Here is a 22962-nt window from a genome sequence, read left to right as displayed (position 1 = left end):
ACCTTCTTCTTAACTCCATCCTCAGATAAACCTATAAGCTTAAACAATCCAGAAATTTCATCCACATAGATTAAGTGCATATCAGGATGTATTTTCCATCTCCTTCATAAGGATTAGCTAGCAGTTTCTCCAACATACCCGAGAAATTTCATAATAAATATTTTCCGTAGGTTCAGTAGGTTGAGGGGCAACTCTTATTCCTTCTGGTCGAGGTAAAGATACCCCGAACAAACCTCTCAAAGTATTATTTTCCATAGTGACAAGTGACAATAAATTTCAACATGTAATAAAAATGTTTCCTTACCAAATTCCACTTACCAAAGGCGCTTCACTCCCCAACAACGGTGCCAGAAAAGAGTCTTGATGACCCACAAGTATAGGGGATCAATCGTAGTCCTTTTGATAAGTAAGAGTGTCGAACCCAACAAGGAGCAGAAGGAAATGATAAGTGGTTTCACCAAGGTATTCTCTGCAAGTACTGAAAGTAGCGGTCATAGATAGTTTTGTAGCAAGATAATTCGGAACAAGTAACAAGTAGCAATAGTGAAAATGGTGCAGAAAGGTGGCCCAATCCTTTTATAGCAATGGACAAGCCGTAAAGTTATCTTATATAAAGCAAAGTGCTCTCGAGGACACATGGGAATTATCATCTAGTCACTTTCATTGTGTTTAGTTGATTCGCGTTCGCTACTTTGATAATTTGATATTGTTAGAAATATGCCCTAGAGGTAATAATAAATTGGTTATTATCATATTTCCCATTCATGATAAATGTTTATTATTCATGCTAGAATTGTATTGAATGGAAACTTAAATACATGTGTGAATACATAAAGTACATCGTGTCCCTAGTAAGCCTCTACTAGAGTAGCTCGTTGATCAAAGATGGTTAAGGTTTACTAACCATAGACATGAGTTGTCATTTGATAACAGGACCACATCATTAGGAGAATGATGTGATGAACATACCCAATGTAAGCTTAGCATTATATCATTTCGTTATTTGCTACGGGTTTCTTCATGTCAAGTATCAGTTCCTTAGACCATGAGATCATGCCACTCCCGGACATAGGAGGAATACTTTGTGTGCTATCAAATGTCACTTCATAACTGGTTGATCATAAAGGTGCTCTACAGGTATCTCCGAAGGTGTCTGTTGGGTTGCATGGATTGAGACTGGGATTTGTCACTCCGTGTGATGGAGAGATCCCTCTGGACCCTCTCGGTAATACAACATCATAATAAGCTTCATGTGCCTAATGAGTTTAGTCACGGGATCCTCTATTACAGAACGAGTAAAGAGACTTTCCTTTAAAGAGATTGAACTAGGTATGGAGATACCGACGATCGAATCTCGGGCAAGTAACATATCGCTGGAGAAATGGAATTGCATACGGGATTAACTGAATCCTTGACATCGTGGTTCAACCGATAAATATCTTCATTGAATATGTAGGAAACAATATGGGCATCCATGTCCTGATATTTGTTATTGACCAGAGAGAAGTCTCGGTCATGTCTGCATGTTCCGAACCATTAGGGTCTCACACTTCACGTTTTATAGTGCAAGGGTAGTATTGAGATATTAAATAGTGGAAAGTCTGAAGGTTGTTAGGATTCCCGTACGGGATCCAAGATATCACAAGGAGCTCCGAAATGGTCTGAAGGTAAAGATTTATATATGGGAAGTGATATTTTGGGTTCCAGAAAAAGTTTGATTTTTTCGGTATTATACCGGGAAGGTTCTAGAAGGTTACGGGGGTTTCACCGTGGGGCCCATGGATCCGAGAAGGGACCACATGGACCGAGGGTTGGGGCTACAGCCCACATGTGCTGGTTGCACCATTCCCCAAGGCACATGTTGTTTATATCCAGAGATAAGGTCTTTTCTCTAAATTTAAAGGGTTGAATCTAGAGATAAGATGTTATCTCCAAGTTAAAAGAGATTTCTCCCATGTCGCCGGCTATAGGAGGGTTTTGGACACCCTCCCCTGCCCCTAGCCTCTATATAGAGGGGAAGGTGCACGAGGGCAGCCACCCCTTCACCCCTGCCCATTGCCTCTCCCAACTCCTCCCACGTTCCTCCGGTACGCGCTTGGCGAAGCCGTGCTGGAATTCCGCTGCTGCCACCACCACCATACCATCGTGCTGGTTCCAATCTCATCTACCTCCTCTCCCTCGCTTTCTAGATCAAGAAGGAGAGGATGCCATCGAGCTGAACATGTCCTAATCTCGGAGGTGCCATCCGTTCGGCACTAGATCAAATTGGATCACGATTGGATCGTGAAGAGTATGACTACATCAACCGCGTAATGACTCTAACGCTTTCGGTCTATGATGACCCACAAGTATAGGGGATCAATTGTCGATCTTTTTGATAAGTAAGAGTGTCGAACCCAATGAGGAGCAGAAGGAAATGACAAGTGGTTTTCAGCAAGGTAGTGTCTGCAAGTGCTGAATTGTGAGTAATAGAGTAGTTTGATAGCAAGATAATTTGTAACGAGCAAGTAATGATAGTAGTAATAAAAGTGCAGCAAGGTAGCCCAATCCTTTTGAGGCAAAGGACAGGCCAAAACAGTCTCTTATAGTAGGTAAAGCGTTCTTGAGGGTACACAGGAATTTCATATAGTTACTTTCACCATGTTGATTCGATTTGTGTTCTCTACTTTGATAATTTGATATGTGGGTGGACCGGTGCTTAGGTGTTGTTCTTACTTGAACGAGCCTCCTACTTATGATTACCCCCCCCCCCGCAAGCATCCACAACTATGAGAAAAGTATTAAGAATAAATTCTAATCATAGCATTAAACTTTTGGATCCAATCGGCCCCTTACGGAATAGCGCATAAACTAGGGTTTAAGCTTCTGTCACTCTCGCAACCCATCATCTAATAAATACTCCACAATGCATTCCCTTAGGCCCAAATATGGTTAAGTGTCATGTAGTCGACGTTCAGATGACACCACTAAGGGAATCACAACATACATACTATCAAAATATCGAACACATATCAAGCTCACATGATTACTTGCAACATGATTTCTTCCATGACATCAAGAACAAAAGTAACTACTCACAAATGATAATCATGCTCAAGATAGGAGGGGTATTAAATAGCATATTGGATCTAAACATATAATCTTCCACCAAATAATCCATATAATAATCAACACTACTAGTCACCCACAAGCACCAATCTATAGTGTTAGTACAAAGATTGAACACAAGAGATGAACTAGGGTTTGAGAGGAGATGGTGCTATTCAAGATGTTGATGGAGATTCCCCTTCGCAAGATGGGAGAGTTGTTGGTGATGATGATGACGATGATTTCCCCCTCTGGGAGGGAAGTTCCCCCGGCGGAATCGCTCCGCCGGAGGGCAAAAGTGCTCCTGCCCAAGTTCCTCCTCGAGATGGTGGCGCTCCATCCCAAAAGTCCTCTCCTTATTTTTTCTAGGTCAAAATGACTTATATACTAGAAGATGGGCACCAGAGGTGGGCCTGGGTGAGCACAATCCACCAGGGCGTGCCTGGGCTCCCTGGCGCGCCCAAGTGGGTTGTGCCCACCTGGTGGGCCCCCTCTGGTACTTATTGGCTCCAATATTCCTCAAATATTCCATAAAAAATCTTAGTAAAGTTTTAGCTTGTTTGGAGTTGTGCAGAATAGGTGCACTACAAAAAAAATACACTTCCGTGATGATACGTGTTTGTCACAGTAGGTCGCGTTTTTTGTCATGCATGTACATCCATGACGATTTTATGACAGAATCAAGATAGTCATACCTGTGCTGTCGTAGAAGTGTTCCATGACATTACCAAAATTATCATCACGGAAGTGTCCACTTCCATGACGATAAATCGCGCGTCACAGAAGTGCTTTTGTGAAGGGTGACCAACATGTGGCATCCACCGTAACGGAACGCCATTAAGCTATCGTGTCTGGTTTTGGATCCGATAACCCATTAACAGCCCCGACCAATGGGCATTTTCCACATGTAAAATCATCATTGGCCGGAGGAAACACGTTTCGGCTCACCGTTAGGACAGATGTCATCCACTCATTGGACCCAAGGCGCCTATGATACATCAACACGTGGCACGGCCCAATAGAGGCCCATTCCTGTGAAAAGACCGGCCTATTTGGCTTGGTCAAAAGGTGACGGGCCAGCCCACAGAAAGCATGTTAACGACATGTTCACATATATCCCATTTACAACCCGCTAACTCATGGTCTGTTACGGCCTAACAGTATTAGGCCCGGTAGCATCATTTGGGCCGTCCAATATGATTCCAGCCTGTTGTAACTTCCGGCCCATGTATGGCCCATGACGTCTTTCGGCCCATATGAGTCCCTTTGTAAATCTTGGCCCACTAACGGCCCGTGGTGAAACCGACCCGTAATGAACAGTGTATCGCTTTATACCCATTAGCGGCCCATTATTCCATTGGGTTGTTTCCAGCCTGTGTTACCTTTCGGCCTTCTCAGGGACCATTTATTCTTGGGCTCATTTCCAGCATTCGGTTACTTACGGCCCGTTACTGGCCTTTTCTGCTTGTGGGCCAAATTCAGCCCATGGATACAGTCGGCCCGTTTGTGGCCCGTTAATCTGTTGGGCCATTTTCATAGCATCGTCAAATATGGCCTATTAACGGCCCGTTATGGTTAGCCCATAAAACGTAAGATTTCCACTCTAGCCCATTTACGGCCCATTATATAGCCCGTACAAGGCCCATAGATGAGACGGCCCGTAGAAGGCCCATGGATCCTACGGGACGTAGAAGGCCCATTGATCCGATGGCCCATTGAAGGCCCATGGATCCGAAGGCCCATAGAAGGCCCATGGATCCGACGACCCATAGAAGGCCCATGGACCCGACAGCCCATGGAAGGCCATGGATCGTCTGTCCCGTAGATGGCCCATGGATCATACGACCCGTGGAGGTCCATGGTCACTACAACGTTTGGGCGAGTTGGCTCCCGTTTAAACGATATAGCATATTCAAAGAATTATCCTACTCTATACTATCACCTCTAAAAAGCATACACTATACAATAAAGAGACTAAGGCATAGAAACGTAGAATAATCCTACACTATACAATAAAGAAATTACAGCCGATTATACCCACTGGGAATTATGGTTCGTCACCGGTGATAATAAAGCATACACAAACAGCAAATTACATACACTGGGTAAATACAGCTCATACATCATGGACGCGCATCAACTTAACTCCATTTGAACTATAATCTCTTCAGAAAATAGGATTGGCCGGATTCAGATAGCACAAATTTCAGTCTGCAAAATCTCCAATTCCTTCATGGTTACCTCAGTGTCTTGTTTCATTTTTTTGACTCCTGCATCTAATACCTGCATGTCCAATCTCAACTTGTTGATTGTACGTTGAGAATCAGGTACACATTGTCTTGCCACCTCTAGTTGATGCTCGAGAACATCAGCACATTCCAATTCCAATCCATAATCATTCGGTAACAGCCATGCAGCACTGCTCGCAGATCTTTGTGTTGATGTCACTTCATCCTCAAATGTTTCTGTAAGTACACATGACTAGGGCAAAAATATAGTTACAACAGTGAAGCGAGCAAGATCGACTATTTTGTACATGGCAAAGCAGGACTAACAATAATGTTACACGTCATGAAGCATAAGCAGGTGATATTTTAAAAATTATAAAAAAGGTAGTCTGTGCAGCCTGCATACAAAAATTTCTCTTAGCTCACCAGAGGAGCATGATGTTGGGGCCCAATCCAAAACACAGACAAGCTACAAATTTAGACAGGACGTTGCATATAAGTAAGCAAGCAGTTGGCCATTCTGTAGCTCAATGAAAGTCTTAGGGAGCATAATGAACAACAGAGGGTTTCATACAAACATACTACAGCAAGCAAACTATGCAATCATTAGCCTAGTATAAACTAGATTGTGAGCCTCATGCAATAATAGTTGGTTAATAGACTTCAAAGCTTCAGGCACACTTAGGCAGAGTAATTAAATGGTAAGGCCTTTAATTATGTCAACTAATAGTTATACAAGTACCCAACATCAGGCATCACTCTTTAGGCATCTCATTAACTGAGGACAAATAAAGCAATTGAAAAGAGCAAATTAACTATGCCTGAAACAAACAAGGAATTGAACTGTTGAGTTGGATACAGTGACTTACCTTAACAGGTTGAAGAGGCTCAGCGCAGCTCCTACTTCTCTTGCAAGGCTCCTTCCTAACATCTTGTACTTGGAAATCCTCAATCTTATCTTCATTGCACCCCCTCTGCAAGGTGACACAAACTAGTTACTTGTCTCCTTGGAAGATAAATATGCATACTTTCCAGTCTGTGAACACAAAAGGATGAGATTATAACAAAACAACACCACATAATGAAACATGCCGCATCTCTTGCACTTGCACACAATGAAATGAGCATTTACTATGTCTGCACTATGTAAAAACTAGGCATACCTTCGAACTGGATCTCCAAGGTACTCTTGGAGAGCCTACTTTAGTGTACAGCCAAACCTTTATGTCACCTATGAGTTAGAAAGGCCCCACTACAGCAGCCCTTAGTGTTTAAATAATTGACAAGCTCTATTAGAGTGTTAGGTCAAGAACAACAAGTAATCAAAGCAAACAGTCCTAGTATGGCTGGTTGATGCAAACAAGCAATTGAACAGATGTGTGAGCAAATCTTACATATCAAGAAAAAAAGCAAAGAAGGAGGCTTAAAGACCATCACTTGACTGACCAGATTTAAGGGGCATTTAAACATCATGTGTAACATATGAACTAACATAAACATTGCATATTCCAGATTCTACAATGGAATGCACATGTATTAGGTTATGCCATGTATGATGTTGCCTAAATGTACGCTGTAGCAGGCAGGAGGGATTCATTATTGCACGCACAATTGAATTGCAGGTTAAGGGCCAGTTCGATTTTGCCTTTTCAGGGCTTATTGTCAAAATAAGCCATAAAAGATGTAAAGAAGTCATTTTTGAGTTATGGGCTTGGGCTTAACTAATTTCGCTTTGGAGGGGAGTGTTTCCGGTAGAACCTCACTTAAAATTGAAGGGAAGGGGAATAGTGAAATGACCCTGTTGTCTGCCTATATTACACTCAAAATGCAACTGCTGACGCCCGTGTATCACGCACAGAAGTAGTTTCATCATAAGTATCATGCATAGCAGAAGTGGCATCATCAATAACATGCGACATATCAGAATTCATAGCAGTAGCAGGTTTAGGTGTCGCAAGCTTACTAATAACGGAAGGAGAATCTAGTGTAGAGCTAGATGGCAGTTCCTTACCTCCCCTCGTAGTTGAGGGCAAAATCTTGGTTCTTTCGTCTTTCAAGTTCCTCATAGTGATCAACAGATATAAATCCCAAGTGACTCAGAGAATAGAGCTATGCTCCCCGGCAATGGCGCCAGAAATTAGTCTTGATAACCCACAAGTGTAGGGGATCGCAACAACTTTCGAGGGTAAAGTATTCAACCCAAATTTATTGATTCGACACAAGGGGAGCCAAATAATATTATTGAGTATTAGGAGTTGAGTTGTCAATTCAACCACACCTGGATAACTTAGTATCTGCAGCAAAGTATTTAGTAGCAAAGTAGTATGATAATAAAGGTAACGGTAGCAAAAGTAATATTTTTGGGTTTTGTAGTGATTGTAAAAATACCAACGGAAAAGTAAGTAAGTGAAACACAAGATGTGAAAAGCTCGTAGGCAATGGATCAGTGATGGATAATTATGTCGGATGCGATTCCTCATGTGATAGCTATAACATAGGGTGACACAGAACTAGCTCCAATTCATCAATGTAATGTAGGCATGTATTCCGAATATAGTCATACATGCTTATGGAAAAGAACTTGCATGACATCTTTTGTCCTACCTTCCCGTGGCAGCGGGGTCCTTGCGGAAACTAAGGGATATTAAGGCCTCCTTTTAATAGAGAACCGGAACAAAGCATTAACACTTAGTGAATACATGAACTCCTCAAACTACGGTCATCACCGAGAAGTATCCCGATTATTGTCACTTCGGGGTTGTCGGATCATAACACATAAAGGTGACTATAGACTTGCAAGATAGGATCAAGAACACACATATATTCATGAAAACATAATAGGTTCAGATCTGAAATCATGGCACTCGGGCCCTAGTGACAAGCATTAAGCATAGCAAAGTCATAGCAACATCAATCTAAGAACATAGTGGATACTAGGGATCAAACCCTAACAAAACTAACTAGATTACATGGTAAATCTCATCCAACCCATCACCGTCCAGCAAGCCTATGATGGAATTACTCACGCACGGCGGTGAGCATCATGAAATTGGTGATGGAGGATGGTTGATGATGACGACGACAATGAATCCCCCTCTCCGGAGCCCCGAACGGACTCGAGATCAGCCCTCCCGAGAGAGATTAGGGCTTGGCGGCGGCTCCGTATTGTAAAACGCGATGAAACTTTCTCTCTGATTTTTTTTCTCCGCGAGACGGAATATATGGAGTTGGAGTTGAGGTCGGCGGAGCCTCAGGGAGCCCATGAGACAGGGGGGCGTGCCCAGGGGGGTGGGCGCACCCCCACCCTCGTGGACAGGGTGTGGGCCCCTTGGTCTTGATTCTTTCACCAGTATTTTTTATATTTTCCAAAAAGTGCCTCCATGGATTTTCAGGACATTTCGAGAACTTTTATTTTCTACACATAAAACAACATCATGGCAGTTTTGCTGAAAACAGCGTCAGTCTTGGTTAGTTTCATTCAAATCATGCAAGTTAGAGTCCAAAACAAGGGCAAAAGTGTTTGGAAAAGTAGATACGTTGGAGACGTATCAACTCCCCCAAGCTTAAACCTTTGCTTGTCCTCAAGCAATTCAGTTGACAAACTGAAAGTGATAAAGAAAAACTTTTACAAACTCTGTTTGCTCTTGTTATTGTAAACTTGCAAAGCCAGCATTTAGGTTTCAGCAAATATTATGAACTAACCATACTCACAGTAACACCTAGGTCTCATAGTTACTCATATCAATAGCATAATCAGCTAGCGAGCCATAATAATAAAACTCGGATGACAACACTTCCTCAAGACAATCATAACATGATATAACCAAATGGTATCTTGCTAGCCCTTTCCGAGACCGCAAAACATAAATGCAGAGCACCTTTAAAGATCAAGGACTGACTAAACATTGTAATTCATGGTAAAAGTGATCCAGTCAAGTCATACCCAATATAAACCAATAGTAATGAATGCAAATGACAGTGTGCTCTCCAGCGGGTGCTTTTTAATAAAAAGGGTGATGACTCAACATAAAAGTAAATAGATAGGCCCTTCGCAGAGGGAAGCAGGGATTTGTAGAGGTGCCAGAGCTCGATTTTAAAATAGAGATTGAATAACATTTTGAGCGACATACTTTCACTGTCAACGCAACAACTATGAGATGGCTGTATCTTCCATACTACATGCATTATAGGCAGTTCCCAAACAGAATGGTAAAGGTTTATACTCCCCCAACCACCAACAAACATCAATCCATGGCTTGCTCGAAACAACGAGTGCCTCCAACTAACAACAACCCTGGGGGAGTTTTGTTTAATTAATTAGATTTGCTTTGATCTTTTTTGGATCATGGGACTGGGCATCCCGGTTACCGGCCCTTTCTCGTGAATGAGGAGCGAAGTCCACTCCTCTTGAGAATAACCCACATAGCATGGAAGATATAGGCAACCCTAGTTGAAACATGAGCTGCTCGAGCATACAAAACAGAATTTCATTTGAAGGTTTGGAGTTGGCACATACAAATTTACTTGGAACGGCAGGTAAATACCGCATATAGGTAAGTATGGTGGACTCATATGGAACAACTTTGGGGTTTAAGGAGTTTGAATGCACAAGCAGTATTCCCGCTTAGTACAGGTGAAGGCTAGCAAAGACTGGGAAGCGACCAACTGAGAGAGCGACAACAGTCATAAACATGCATTAAATTAATTCACAACGAGTACAAGCATGAGTAGGATATAATCTACCATGAACATAAATATCATGAAGGCTATGTTGATTTGTTTCAACTACATGCGTGAACATGTGCCAAGTCGAGTTCCTCAATTTATTCAAAGGAGGATACCATCCCATCATACCACATCATAATCATTCTAATAGCATGTTGGCACGCAAGGTAAACCATTATAACTCATAGCAAATCAAGCATGGCACAAGCAACTATAATATCTAAATGTCATTGCAAATATGTTTATTTCATAATAAGTTGAATCAGGAACGATGAACTCATCATATTTACAAAAACAAGAGAGGTCGAGTTCATACTAGCTTCTCTCATCTCAATCAGTCCATCATATATCGTCATTATTGCCTTTCACTTGCATGACCGAACGGTGTGTATAATAATAATAGTGCACATGCATTGGACTAAGCTGGAATCTGCAAGCATTCAACTCAGGAGATAAGACAAAGTAATATGGGCTCTAAGTTAAATAAACAATCATGCATATGAGAGCCACTAAACATTTTCAATATGGTCTTCTACTCTCGACCCCCAAAGAAAAAGAAAATAAAATAAAACTATTTACACAGGAAAGCTCCCAACAAGTAAGAAGAAGAACGGGAAATCTTTTTGGGTTTTCGTTTTAATTCTACTACAAGCATGGAAATTAAACTAACAAATTTTTTTGTTTTTCTTAAGGTTTATCAAACACACAAGAAGAAAACTAGAAAAAAGAAATTTAAACTAGCATGGATAATACAGTGAAAGAGTATGAGCACCGACAACTAGAATAGTGTGTGAACATGAATGTAAAGTCGGTGAGAAATACGTACTCCCCAAGCTGAGGCTTTTTGCCTAAGTTGGTCTAATGCCAAGGATAGCCTGGCTGATATCGTAGTTGTAACTGGGGTCGTACTAAGATGTAGCGACAAATGCCTCCTGAGCTACGGCGTGCTGGCGAGCCGCCTCCGCTCTCCCCTCGTGTTCAGCTGCTTCCTCCCTGGTAACAACATATCTTCCTTTTGCCTGGTAATCAAAAAGGAGAGGAGCAGGAAGAGTAACATGGACATCGTTGCGTCTGTCATAGATTAGTCGATACTGGAGGAATTGTTCATTCCTCTTAAGAAAATGATGTTGGACTATAGCGTCATAATCCAAATAAGCAGGAGGTAACATCATATCCCCCTCTCGTGGGGCTATTCCAAGATAATTAGCCACACGGGTCGCATAAATTCCTCCAAATAAATCTCCCCCTCTACCATTATTATGCAACCTACGTGCAACTATGCCCTCAAGTTATAATCTTTATAACCTAACACGGCACTCTTGAGGACACAAAGATCAGGGACACACATATGACATGCTTCATCTTTACCGTTAATGCATCTACCAATGAAGAGAGCAAAATAATGTATAGCAGGAAAATGAATGCTCCCTATGGTAGCTTGTGCAATATCCCTGGATTCTCCCACAATAATACTAGAAAGGAAATCCCTAAATTCAGATTTGTGGGGATCATTAATATTACCCCACTGAGGAAGTTTGCAAGCAGTTGTAAAATCCTCTAAGTCCATGGTATAAGATGTATCATAGATATCAAATAGGACACTAGGAGAATTACGTGTACAATTATATTTAAACCTTCACACAAATGAATCAGTCAATTGATGGTACTGAGGACACTTCTCTTGTAAGAAGTCCTCCAGATCAGCATTACGCACATACGCGTCAAATTCCTCCTTAAAGCCTGCTTCGACCATAAAATCATCGGATGGCCACTCACAAGCTCGTACATCTGCGTCCCTTGGTAATTCAACGTCTTGCTCACGTATAGCAATCCTGGGTCATTTCTTTACCGAGGAACCACCTTGGTACATTCTCCTAGACATAATTCTTTTTCAAGCAACAATCTCCCAAAGCAGTTTTGTAAATGGAGCTTTGAGCAAGGAGATCAAAAATCGCAGCAAAATGAGCTAGAACTCGTGCTTGAGCTGGATGGGGATTTTTTTGGGAAGAATATGGAGTGTGTGGGTGCTGGCATAAGTGGAGGGGGGCCACCAGGGGCCCACGAGACAGGGGGGCACGCCCTCCACTCTCGTGGCCTGGTGCTTGCCCCTCCTGCAGTGATTTTAGTGCCTAAAATCCTCAAATATTCCATAAAAAATCATACTAAATTTGCAGGGCATTTGGAGCACTTTTATTTTCGGGATTTTTTTATTGCATGGATAATTTAGAAAACAGACAGATAATACTATTTTTTGCTTTGTTTATTCTAAATAACAGAAAGTAAAAAGAGGGTACAGAAGGTTGTGCCTTCTAGTTTCATCCATCTCATGATCATCAAAATGAATCCACTAACAAGGTTGATCAAGTCTTGTTAACAAACTCATTCTGAATAACACGGAATCGGAGAAATTTCGAATAACACTAAGTTACCTCAACAGGGATATGAACATCCCCAACAATAGGAATATCATACTTTTTCTTGACAGTAGGGAGAGGAAATTCAAAACCTCCAATAATAATAGTTGGAACTTTTCCAATAGAATTGATGCTATGAACTTGAGATTGTTTCCTCGGAAAGTGTACCGTATGCTCATTACCATTAACATGAAAAGTGACATTGCCTTTGTTGCAATCAATAATAGCCCCTGCAGTATTCAAAAAGGGTCTACCAAGGATAATCGACATACTATCGTCCTCGGGAATATCAAGAATAACAAAGTCCGTTAAAATAGTGACATTTGCAACCACAACAGGCACATCCTCACAAATACCGACAGGTATAGCAGTTGGTTTATCAGCCATTTGCAAAGATATTTCAGTAGGTGTCAACTTATTCAATTCAAGTCTACGATATAAAGAGAGAGGAATAACACTAACACCGGCTCCAAGATCACGTAAAGCAGTTCTAACATAATTTCTTTTAATGGAGCATGGTATAGTTGGTACCCCCGGATCTCCAAGTTTCTTTGGTATTCCACCCTTAAAAGTGTAACTAGCAAGCATGGTGGAAATTTCAGCTTCCGGTATCTTTCTTTTATTTGTAATGATATCCTTCATATATTTAGCATAAGGATTTACTTTAAGCATATCAGTTAAGCAGATACGTAAGAAGATAGGTCTAATCATTTCAGCAAAGCGTTCAAAATCCTCATCATCCTTTGTCTTGGATGGTTTAGGAGGAAAGGGCATGGGTTTCTGATCCCATGGTTCTCTTTCTCTACCGTGCTTCCTAGCAACAAAATCTCTCTTATCATAACGTTGATTCTTTGATTGTGGGTTATCAAGATCAACGGCAGGTTCAATCTCTACATCATTGCTTTTGCTAGGTTGAGCATCAACATGAACATTATCATTAACATTATCACCAGGTTCATGTTCATCACCTGATTGTGTTTCAGCATCAGAGATACAAATATCATTGGGGTTCTCAGGTGTGTCTATAGCAGGTTCACTAGAAGCATGCAAAGTCCTATCGTTTTTCTTTTTCTTCTTTTTAGAAGAACTAGGTGCCTCTAAATTTTTTCTCTGAGAATCTTTATCGGTCCTCTTAGGGTGGCCTTCAAGATACAAAGGTTCCTGAGTCATTCTACCAGTTCTAGAAGCCACTCTAACAGCAAAGTCAGGTTTATTATTTAATTCATCGAGCAAATCATTTTGAGCTTTAAGTACTTGCTCAGCTTGAGTAGCAACCATAGAAGCATATTTGCTAATGAGTTTAAGTTCACTTTTAACTCTAGCCATATAATCGCTCGCGCGTCCTATCTCGAAAGCATTATTCTTTAATTCTCTACCAACATAAGCATTAAAACTTTCTTGTCTAGCCATAAAGTCATCAAATTCATCTAAGCATGGGCTATGGAATTTAGTAGAAGGAATTTCAACTTTATCATATCTATAGAGAGAATTTACCTTTACTACCTGTGTCGGGTTATCAAGACAATGTGGTTCTTCAACAGGCGGTATATTAAGACCATGTATTTCTTCAATAGGTGGTAAATTCTTAACATCTTCAGCTTTTATACCTTTTTTTTCATTGATTTCTTTGCCTCTTGCATATCTTCAGGACTGAGAAATAAAACGCCTCTCTTCTTTGGAGTGGGTTTAGGAATAGGCTCAGGAGTTGGCTCAATTGGTTCAGGAATTGCCTGAGGAATCGGCTCAGGAAGAGTCCAATTATTTTCATTAGTCAACCTATTATTGAATAGTAATTCAGCTTCGTCGACTGTTCTTTCCCTGAAAACACAACCAGCACAACTATCCAAGTAGTCCTTGGAAGCATCGGTTAGTCCATTATAAAAGATATCAAGTATTTTGTTTTTCTTAAGAGGATGATCAGGCAAGGCATTAAGTAATCGGAGAAGCCTCCCCAAGCTTGTGGGAGACACTCTTATTTGGTTTGCACAAAATTATATATTTCCCGCAAGGCAACTTGTTTCTTATGAGCAGGGAAATATTTAGCAGAGAAGTAATAAATCATATCCTGGGGACTACGTACACAACCCGGAGCAAGAGAATTAAACCAAGTCTTAGCATCACCCTTTAAGGAGAACGGAAATATCTTAAGGATATAATAATAGCGAGACTTCTAATCATTAGTAAACAGGGTGGCTATATCATTCAACTTGGCAAGATGTGCCACAACAGTTTCAGATTCAAGGCCATAAAAAGGATCAGATTCAACCAAAGTAATAATCTCAGGATCAACAGAGAATTCATAATCCTTATCAGTAACACAGATAGGTGAAGTAGCAAAAGAAGGGTGGGGTTTCATTCTAGCATTAAGAGACTGCTACTTCCATTTAGCTAATAACTTTTTAAGATCATATCTATCTTTACAAGCAAAGATAGCTCTAGCAGCTTCCTCTTCCATAACATAACCCTCAGGAACAACATGCAATTCATAATCATTGGGAGAACTTTCATCATCACTATCATCAATAATAGCATCTTCAATAATTTCATTCTCTCTAGCCCTAGCAAGTTGTTCATCAAGAAATTCACCTAATGGCAAAGTAGTATCACGCACAGAAGTAGTTTCATCATAAGTATCATGCATAGCAGAAGTGGCATCATCAATAACATGCGACATATCAGAATTCATAGCAGTAGCAGGTTTAGGTGTCGCAAGCTTACTAATAACGGAAGGAGAATCTAGTGCAGAGCTAGATGGCAGTTCCTTACCTCCCCTCGTAGTTGAGGGCAAAATCTTGGTTCTTTCGTCTTTCAAGTTCCTCATAGTGATCAACAGATATAAATCCCAAGTGACTCAGAGAATAGAGCTATGCTCCCCGGCAATGGCGCCAGAAATTAGTCTTGATAACCCACAAGTGTAGGGGATCGCAACAACTTTCGAGGGTAAAGTATTCAACCCAAATTTATTGATTCGACACAAGGGGAGCCAAATAATATTATTGAGTATTAGCAGTTGAGTTGTCAATTCAACCACACCTGGATAACTTAGTATCTGCAGCAAAGTATTTAGTAGCAAAGTAGTATGATAATAAAGGTAACGGTAGCAAAAGTAATATTTTTGGGTTTTGTAGTGATTGTAAAAATAGCAACGGAAAAGTAAATAAGCGAACACAAGATGTGAAAAGCTCGTAGGCAATGGATCAGTGATGGATAATTATGTCGGATGCGATTCCTCATGTGATAGCTATAACATAGGGTGACACAGAACTAGCTCCAATTCATCAATGTAATGTAGGCATGTATTCCAAATATAGTCATACATGCTTATGAAAAAGAACTTGCATGACATCTTTTGTCCTACCCTCCCGTGGCAGCGGGGTCCTTGCGGAAACTAAGGGATATTAAGGCCTCCTTTTAATAGAGAACTGGAACAAAGCATTAACACTTAGTGAATACATGAACTCCTCAAACTACGGTCATCACCGAGAAGTATCCCGATTTTTGTCACTTCGGGGTTGTCGGATCATAACACATAATAGGTGACTATAGACTTGCAATATAGGATCAAGAACACACATATATTCATGAAAACATAATAGGTTCAGATCTGAAATCATGGCACTCGGGCCCTAGTGACAAGCATTAAGCATAGCAAAGTCATAGCAACATCAATCTCAGAACATAGTGGATACTAGGGATCAAACCCTAACAAAACTAACTTGATTACATGGTAAATCTCATCCAACCCATCACCGTCCAGCAAGCCCACGATGGAATTACTCACGCACGGCGGTGAGCATCATGAAATCGGTGATGGAGGATGGTTGATGATGACGACGACGATGAATCCCCCTCTCCGGAGCCCCGAACGGACTCCAGATCGGCCCTCCCGAGAGAGATTAGGGCTTGGCGGCGGCTCCGTATCATAAAACGCGATGAAACTTTCTCTCTGAATTTTTTTCTCCGCGAGACGGAATATATGGAGTTGGAGTTGAGGTCGGCGGAGCCTCAGGGGCACCACGAGACAGGGGGGCACGCCCAAGGGGGATGGGCGCGCCCCCACCCTCATGGACAGGGTGTGGGCCCCCTGGTCTTGATCCTTTCGCCAGTATTTTTTATATTTTCCAAAAAGTGCCTTCGTGGATTTTCAGGACATTCCGAGAACTTTTGTTTTCTACACATAAAACAACATCATGGCAGTTCTGCTGAAAACAGCGTCAGTCCGAGTTAGTTTCATTCAAATCATGCAAGTTAGAGTCCAAAATAAGGGCAAAAGTGTTTGGAAAAGTAGATACGTTGGAGACGTATCACTCCTTCCTCTAGCGCTGCCCCTCATTCTCATGGTCTCCAGTAGCTGCTCCACTGTGATTCGTCCAACGCACTACTCCGGCGGGCGCTGCACAACTACGGCTGATGCCACACTGCGGCAGAAGGAACCTTATTCCCCCTCCCCTCCTCCCAGGCCATGGCCTTGAGGTGATGTTGAAGGATGTGCTCATCCAACAAGGTGAGGATCTCCTCTATTTTTTTGCCAAATTTTCATCCTGATCCACTATACGATGAATTGCCATGAGCTGCTTCTGCTGCTGCTATATGATGCATTGCTATGAGCTGCTTCTGCTACTGCTATATGATGAATTGCTATGAGCTGCGGCTGCTATAAGATCAATTGCTATGAGCTGCTGCTGCTATAAGATCAATTGCTATGAGCTGCTGCTGCTATATAATGAGTTGCTATAAGCTGCTCTTGCTGTTGCTGTATGATGAATTGCTATGAGCTACTCCTGCTGATGATATATGATGAATTGCTATGAGCTGCTCCTGTTGCTGCTATATGATGAATTGCTATGAGCTGCTCCTCCTGCTGCTATATGATGAATTGCTATGAGCTGCTCCTGCTGCTGCTATATGATGAATTGCTATGAGTTGCTGCTGGTATATGATGAATTGCAGACTGCTGCTGCTATATGATGAGTTGCTATGAGGTGCTGTTGCTGCTATATGATGCTTTCAGGTGGTGTTGCTATATGATAATAACCAGCCACTTGGACCATCGAATTTCAATAAATAATTGTTCTTCATTTAAATGTCGGTCATGCGTTCTTCGTTTAAATTAGGCAATGGGATCTTTGTGGAAAACATTGACCAAAGTAGATTGTGCCAAGTAGATGGTATCTTTGTATTTGCATTTTGAGAAAATAGTGATGGTCTATTTTCCTATCATATTAATTACTGCACTGGGTTCAATTTGTGATGTTTGCAAGTCAAATTAATTTTCATATGGGCAGCACCATGAAAAAAATATAATGCAATCTAGACTTTTCACTGATCATACCAAAGATAAGCTGAAAACGCAATGAAAAGAACTGGTTGGCTTATTACATGGAGCTTATATTCACAGGTGCTTATTTTCTTAGGATAACTAGTAATAACTGTCCCTAAGAAACTTGGCCAATAGAACTGACATACAAATAACATGTCACGATGATTGCAATGGAGGAGTGACGTACCATAGCACACTGTATAGGCTCACCGCCGCCTCTCCTTTTTTTGCGATGTTCCATGAAATTGCCACATACATCTTGTACTTTTTCATTGTGTAACCATATCTGCAAGTTGACACGGCTAATTTCAGACATCTCTGCATGATAATACATTGCATATCCCTTGCACGTATTTAAACCACCAATTAATGATTGTGTGCGTAGCATAAAATAGCCATGACTCTGTGTGCTGGACTAGCAGGCACTCTAAGGGAGCCTAATGTAGTGCACTAGAATTCCTACGTGCCACCTACAATTTTGTGTAATGTATTGTCTCTGTTCCTAAATATATGTCTTTGTAGAGATTCCAGTATGGACCACATACAGATGTATATAGATGCATTTTCGAGTGTAGATTCACTCATTTTGCTCCGTATGTAGCCTATAGTGGAATCTCTAGAAAGACTTATATTTAGGAACGGAGGTACGAGGTAGTATCATGTATGACATCTACATATCTAATTTAGCAGCCAGTAATAGAAATCATTGCCTGCACAGAGGGATTACTGTTCGAAAATCCTAGCAAAGCATGCTGGCAGGCACAGAACAATACAAGAGAGAGAAACGCACTTACAAGATCATAGCAATGCCTCAGTCCAGGATCTTGGTTGGCCAATCTGTTAGATCCAGAAGAAAGATCGTCCTTGTAGTTTTTGCCAGCTGCATAACAGGTAACAATGACCTGTTAGTATAGTTGAAGTACATCAGGTAGGTGATGCTAGACGGGTTTAAAGGTGACAAGTACCTAGGCCATGGCGGGTGCTTGGCATCTTGCCAGACAATGGGAATCAGGTTAGAAATGTCAAGGGTGATGACGTTGTGTTGGCTGTCGGGGTCCGGTAAGGAGATCTAGAACCGTCGAGTAGGGTGTTTGTGGAACGGCTCCGGTAGGGTGGACTATGGTGTGGGCGAAGCGGATCTGTGGCCGTGGACGAGGGCGTAGGTGAAGCTGCTCCGGTGGTTGGGTTAAGGATGATGTCGATGATGCGGATCTGTGGCCGTGGATGGGACGTCAGAAGCTGCTCCGGTAGGTTGGATGAGGGTGCGAGGAAGTGGATCTGAGGCCGTGGGCTTGTGAGTTGGCAAAGCGGCCCCGGTAGGGTCGAGAATGGTATAGGCGAAGCTACTCCGGTAGGGTTGACAATGGTGTCGGCGAAGCGGCTTCAGTAGGGTTGAGGAAGGTGTCGGCGAAGAGGATCAGAGGCCGTCGACGGGGGCGTCAGTGGGGCGGCTCCGGGGGGTATGGACGAAGCGTCTCCGGTGGGGAGTACGAATGAGCCGCTGCAGATGCGCGGCGGTTGACGAGAGTACCGGCAAAGCAGATCCGGTGCCGTGGACAAGGCCGACACTAGATGGGCCATGGTATAGTGGTGGATGAGCAGTCTACTTGTTTCTAGGGGAGGTGGGAGGGGTAGATGTGGCCGCAGAAGCAGATCCGGCGAGGTGGATGCCGCTGGCAGTGAATGGGCTCTAGTAAGCCGGTGGATGAGCAGTCTAGGGTTTCGAGAGGGAAGGGGAGAAAGGCCGACGAAGTACGGACGGCATGATGTAAGATGCTCTGGTGCTGTGGAGTTAGTCGTTTTTGCGGGAGGGGGAGAGGAAATGGGGGTGCCGTGTAGTGGGGGGAACCGGAAGTTACCAAAGCAGCCCCGACCTATTATGTAGATGAGGGCGGTATTGTAACTGTTGGTCTCCGTGCACCAAGGACAAAAGGGGAATTTCACATGATAAAGACTAAGGTGGCAGAAACTTTAGAAGGAGGCGGGAGATTTTGCCGCCCGCGGGATCGTCCGTATCCAGTTTCAACTAATTTTATACCGTGCTAGCGGGAAGGTCATGCTAGACTGTGTACACGGGGCACGCGTCAGCAGTTAATAACTGGTGTGAAGTCCACACCAGAAAAAAGACAATAACTCGGGGTGATGCACCGATAACTTGGACGTTCACACGGGCGCGACCAATCGTACGGGTGTAGTGGTGCGTTCACAAAAAAAGGATCAAATGCTTAGCCTATGTATTTCTCGTGTAAATAGATAATTTAGTGCCATTGGTTATATACTTTAAACATAATGCATTGACGTGTTAGTGTAGAGGCGCACAAAAAGAAATGGATATTGTAGTCCGCTACTTAAATGTGTTACCTCATATGATTGCATAGCCTCCATTTCATAAGTTGCGTACCTGTTGAATTCATATATGAATATTACATATATTACTTCATAATAGAACCTTAACTCATCCAAGACTAATGAATTTGAATGCAAGAGTAACAATGGTGCATGTACATGATAGCTACATTGGTTGTTTGAAGAAACACCAATGTAACTTTGGCATGCACAACTGAAAAGGTTTATTTAAATAGAAAAAATATGATATGTGAGTGTCCAATCTTTATAGCGTTGAATCGATATTGTACCTTTGGCCACGATACGAAGTAGATATTGATTTATGTTCAAGCGATGCACGTCCATGATCGCTAGATAGTGATACATGAATGAATTGTGCAATCTCTCTCACACGCATACATATCTCATTTCCCTGTGGGCATCAGAATCACACACGCGCACTTCATGTATTTCTCTCCCTCTGTCAAGGTTAGAATTCGTCTTTCTACCCCATCCTACAAGTCTCTCACACAGAAACACACACTCTCTCTTTGTCTAACATGCCCACCCCTTTAATTTTGCCCACCCGCAGCCACTAATGTCTCAAGGTATAATAATGTCTTTCACACATATGCCTAAGGTTAACTTAAGTTCCGGAACCATATGAATACATACAATAGGATTCCAGCAGAGCACCTTTTGTTTTGAGATTTCTCTCTCTCTCTCTCTCTCTCTCACACACACACACACACACACAAACACACAAACACACACACACGCGCGCGCACATTGTTTCTCGCTTCATTTTTTCCGGCACTTGCATGCACACCGTTTGTTTATCTTCGTGATGCTTTAAGTATGCCTCGCACAAATGCTATCTACCTATCCCTTAATATAGCTAGATATGTGTCACACAAACTCCTTCTCCCTACTAGCAAGATGCCCATGCGTTGCACGGAATATCAAGATGCATTTGTATGAGTAGTTTATCTTGTGGGAGAAAAGGATGAACGGGGGAATGCCTTATTTGCAAATGCAGAGAGGGGTGTGGGTATCTTTTTGCAAAATTGCCATAGTTACCTTCCTATCCGTCAGATATAAATCGGATGGCCTATATTGCAGGATGGCAGGAACACCTCATCACCAACTCTGTTTTTTTATAAGAGTAGAGATATGTAAGTGTCACTGCCCCCCCCACACACACCCACACACCCACCCACACACACACACACTTCCCAACATCGAAGGAGTAGGGTGACACCTCGATCTTGATACTAATCTATCGACTGGCTTCTCTCTCAGACACACACACACACACACACACACGCACACACACACACACGCACACACACGCACACACACACTACCGAACACCGAAGGAGTAGGGTGGCACCTCGATATTGATAGTAATCTATCTACTCCTCTTTTAAACACACACACATACACACATACTCGCTAGTTGTGCCTCTGTGCCTATCGCGCACACTCTCGATACGTCTTTCTCTCCCTCCCCCTCCCCCCCACCCCAACAATGACAACAGAAGGGCGACAACTCGATCTGATCGTAATCTGTAATTGGTTTCTCTCTCAAACATTGTGTCTCTGTGCCTCGCTCAGTAGCCCCCTCGATAGTAGACTTCTCGCGCGCGCACAGCTGTAGTGACAATGACGCTGAACCCAGTGTGCCTCGTTTTTACCGGCCTCATGTGATAGTTTTCACCCTGTTTTATGTTAATTAACAAGCCAACCTTTTCTTTGTTACTACTAGTGAATCTGAAATCATTCGGGGCAGCCATAAAATATATCACTTCAACCCAATTATCGCAGTAACTATTTTAAAAGAAACTAGCTAGATGCCCGTGCGTTGCACGGAACATCAAGATGCATTTGTATGAGTAGTTTATCTTGTGAGAGAAAAGGATGAACGAGGGAAGGCCTTATTTGCGAACGTGGAGAGGGGTGTGGATATATTTTTGCAAAATTGCCATAGTTTCCTTCCTATCCGTTAGATATAAATCCGATGGCCAATATTGCAGGATGGCATGCACACCATCATCACCAACTCTGTTTTCTACTCCCTCCGTTCCTAAATATTTTTCTTTTTAGAGATTTCAACAAGTGACTACATACAGAGAAAAAATGAGTGAATCTACACTCTAAAATATGTCTACATACACATCCGTATGTGGTAGTCCATCTGAAATCTGAAAAAGACAAATATTTAGGAACGGATGGAGTATAAGAGTAGACATGGAGATATATCTCCAGCATGGTCTACAACAAAAATGTGCTGGACTGGTTAGCGCCGGATGCTCGCAACGCGATGACATGAGTTTGAATTCTGTCTTTAACTTCAGATTTTTATATTATATATTACTTATTTAATATATACTTCTTTCGCTACTATACTGACAGTGGAACCCACAGAGTACTTAGAATACAAGATTAAGGATGGACTTGTTTCTTTTTAACTTTCTGTACGAAGCTGTAGCCACCCTGCAAGTCACGTGTACACTGTACATGCAATTAACTTTTTATAGAGGGACAATCATACACGCAATTAACTCAAATGGATTGGATGTCACTCTATTATTTCCAGCATAAGAGCATCTCCAACGGCAGCCTGCAAATTTCCTCCCGCTTCCTTCTGCGGAGGACGACATCAAATGCCAGCATCATACATTTTCACAACTCTAACCAACCAGATGAAATTCGTGCAAACACGGACTGATTTCATATAAGCATGAAGGATTTTGTATAAAAAAGCTGGATCTTCATATAAACATGATGGATTTCATTACATTTACATGAACTAAGCGGTGCCAATCCGGCTCTCTTGGTATAATTAGTACTCCCTCCGTCC

Source organism: Triticum aestivum, chromosome 2B (genome assembly GCF_018294505.1).
Source record: "Triticum aestivum cultivar Chinese Spring chromosome 2B, IWGSC CS RefSeq v2.1, whole genome shotgun sequence".
Taxonomy (NCBI): Eukaryota; Viridiplantae; Streptophyta; class Magnoliopsida; order Poales; family Poaceae; genus Triticum; species Triticum aestivum.
The sequence above is the reverse complement of the archived record's forward strand: the minus strand, read 5'-3'. Positions refer to the sequence as shown.